Consider the following 3436-nt stretch of genomic DNA (forward strand, 5'->3'; position numbering starts at 1 on the left):
CATGGCTCTTTCATTTTATTGAAATTTCTCAATATCTGAACAATATGGAGTAACATAACACATAAATTTTCGGTATAAAGGTATACAAGATATAATATGTAGGCACATAAGGATCATTCCAGATGGAAGAATACAATATTGTGCATAAACAAATTGACATAATAATTGTATATTACGAGGGTGGGTCAATAATTCCTTAGAAAAAAGCATTAAAACAGGTTTTATTTTTGTATTTTTTTTTTATTTCTCAACATAATTTCCTTGGAGCTCAATACACTTGGTTAGACGTTTCTCAATTTTTTTTAAACCGTCAGAAAAATAAGTTTTCGGAAGGTCCTCAAAATAAGCATTTGTCCGATCGATGACTTCTTCATTTGAAAAAAAACCTTGTCCACTTAGCCATTTTTTTAAGTTTGGGAAAAGGAAAAAGTCACTGGGGGCTAAATCTGGCGAATACGGTGGGTGGTCGACCAATTCGAACTTCAATTCTTCAATTTTAGCCATTGATCGTAAACATGTGTGAACACGGGCATTGTCCTGATGAAAGAGGATTTTTTTCCTGTTTAAATGAGGCCGTTTTTCTTCAATTTTGTTTTTTAGCTGGTCCAATAAAGATGCATAATAATCCCCTGTTATTGTTTTTCCTTTTTCCAAATAGTCAACGAAAATAATTTCACGTGCATCCCAAAATACAGTAGCCATAACCTTACCAGCTGATTTTACGGTTTTCGCCTTCTTTGGACATGGTTTGCCTTCGCAATCCACTGCTTTGACTGTTCTTTCGTCTCGGGAGTATAGTGGTGTATCCATGTTTCATCTACAGTCACAAAGCGACGAAAAAATTCATCCGGATTGCGTTGCATGAGCGACAACAGGGCTTTAGAGGCCACCACCCTACTGCGTTTATTGTCGACTGTGAGCAAACGCGGCACCCATCTTGCAGAAATATTTTTCATGCCCAATTTGTCATGTAAAATAGAAATGACGCTACCTTTTGAGATCCCTGTAACCTCAATTATCTCACTCAACTTTAATCTTCGGTCATTTAACACCATATCGTGGATTTTATTGATCATTTCTGGTGTAGTCACCTCTACAGGACGTCCTGAGCGTGGTTCATCCTTTGTTGATGTACGACCACGTTTAAATTCATTTAACCAGTTATAAATAGTTGCAAGTGAAGGAGCAGATATGCCGTGAACTAAATCCAAATCATTTTTTATTTCCTTTGCTGTTAACCCTTTTATATTAAAATGTTTAATAACAACTCTAAACTCAATTTTCTCCATTTTCCATTTTCCACAAGCAAATTTTTTTTTTAAATGTACGAGAAACACACAACAACCCGACCAATCTGATTGAAACTTCGCAGCATACTGAATCGGTAGTGCCGCTGCATGAAAACAAACCGCTTGCAGTACTAGTCGCGCCACCTGTCGGCTTTTCTAAGGACTTATTGACCCACCCTCGTATGTAGCTCGATTGTTATAAACAGTTTTTTTTTAGATGTAGCTTATCCCCACCTATTTGCTTTGATACCTAAGAGATTTTTAAAAATTACAGGATTATCTTATAGCAATCCATTTAAGGCCATTGGACCCGTTTTTTCCTGTCTTCTCAGAATCGTGGAAATGGCAAGGACGTTTAACACGAATTGACACATAATAAACACTTTATTTATTTAAAATCTAATAAATAATATTCAAATAACACTTTTTGTGTCATTAAAATTTTCTGATTCGCTTTACTTTTTAAAATAAATGACAAATAGTCGGTCCTGTTTTCGAAATTGGCCAAAACGACTGTCACGCCACAGTGAATTTTTGAACTTAATAATAGTTTTGCAGGTATATATTGTATGAAAGAAATGGGTAAAACAATACATTTCATTGATTAACTCACGTACTTTTTTTAATTTCAGAAAAATAAAGATTTTAAAGCCATTTTAGTTTGAGTATACATCAGCCAATTTTGAATGATTTTTTCTCACAAAATAATATATACTGCACAATAAAAATATTTTTTTATTATAATATAACATTTCCGTAATACTATAAATAATAATTAACAATGAAAAAATAAATAAAACCCTATAAATTCGGTACAATTAGTGACGCTATATTACCAAAACACGTCGTACGTTTTCATGTATTTATCCTGTTTTCATACGTTTTAGAAATATAATTATTTTGCAAAATTATTAAAAAAAGACAATTTGATTGATTGATCCATACAGTTTTTCCATTATTTCGATATTAATTAGTTAGTCGGCAACCAACTGGGACCAGGTGAAGACGTTTGTTTGTTTTCCAAAATTTAGTTCGTTGCGGAATATTATTTTAATTCGCTTAATATTTATTATATAACAACAGTGTTCATAAAACATAAGGCTGTCACAGGGTTGCCACGAGTTTTATAAGGTAGGTTGCGTTAATTTCTTGAAATCAAAAATATTATTATTAAATTTTTGTGCACGTTAATTTAAAATATAATTTACCAAACTATATTCTTTGAAGGTTGCTTCGTATTATACACGGGAAAATCATGAGCGGTACATTTGCCAAACCAAGCGCTGGTCGCCGTCGAAATGGAAAAACATCTCAAATGATTGCCCAACGGTACGTCAAATATTTTTTGTATCCTCAGATAATCATGCCTTTCGGTTAGCAATTTATTTTATGATAATTATTATTTATTATGTATTATTTTTATAATACACTCACGATGGCATCGCGGCTTAAGCGTTGGCTTATTGCGTCGTGGGTCCCAGGTTCGAATCCTGGGTCTAGCAAGTACACATATTGTTTTTCAATTTGTGTTTAAGTCAGAGTATGGACTTTATATGTTAAAAAGTGGCTGACATACATTTCTCGTAAAAACAAAAATCTGTCAATACAAACCTCCACCCTGTGCAGGCCCATATGATCCTATTAGGATCGGACATAGTTGAAAAGAATATTATTTTTTACTATCCCACAGTGGAGTAGTTGGCGTAGCGCAGTGGGTGTGGGTTCGAATCTCACCTCTGGCAAAATTACATGTTTTTGCAATGTGTGTTTAATCCATATTAACTACCATTCTTCATAAAAAGTCCGATAGTATTAGCCTCCAGCTCCGCTGAGTACTTAATGTATATTACCTACTTTATTATATTAGATACTAACCTCTAATTTGTTAAATCATATATTTTTATTTTTCAGCCAAAAAAAAAGCAAACTACAAACCCCCGATGACAGTGCAAAATGGGAACGTTTACTAAAGGAGCCGATTTCACCTAGTACGACGGTCGAACCAATGGTAAGAAAAGCTCTAACATAGTTTGTTGCCACCGGAGCATTTTAATTAATGTAGTAATTAACGTGATATTTGCCATTTACAAATTAATTGCGCATAATGCGTATTCCACGCTCCCCGGTACCAACGAGTTAGTTATCTA

This window comes from Rhyacophila brunnea, unplaced genomic scaffold, assembly GCF_057557595.1.
Source record: "Rhyacophila brunnea isolate RB1 unplaced genomic scaffold, BYU_Rbru_1.0 scaffold_6, whole genome shotgun sequence".
Taxonomy (NCBI): Eukaryota; Metazoa; Arthropoda; class Insecta; order Trichoptera; family Rhyacophilidae; genus Rhyacophila; species Rhyacophila brunnea.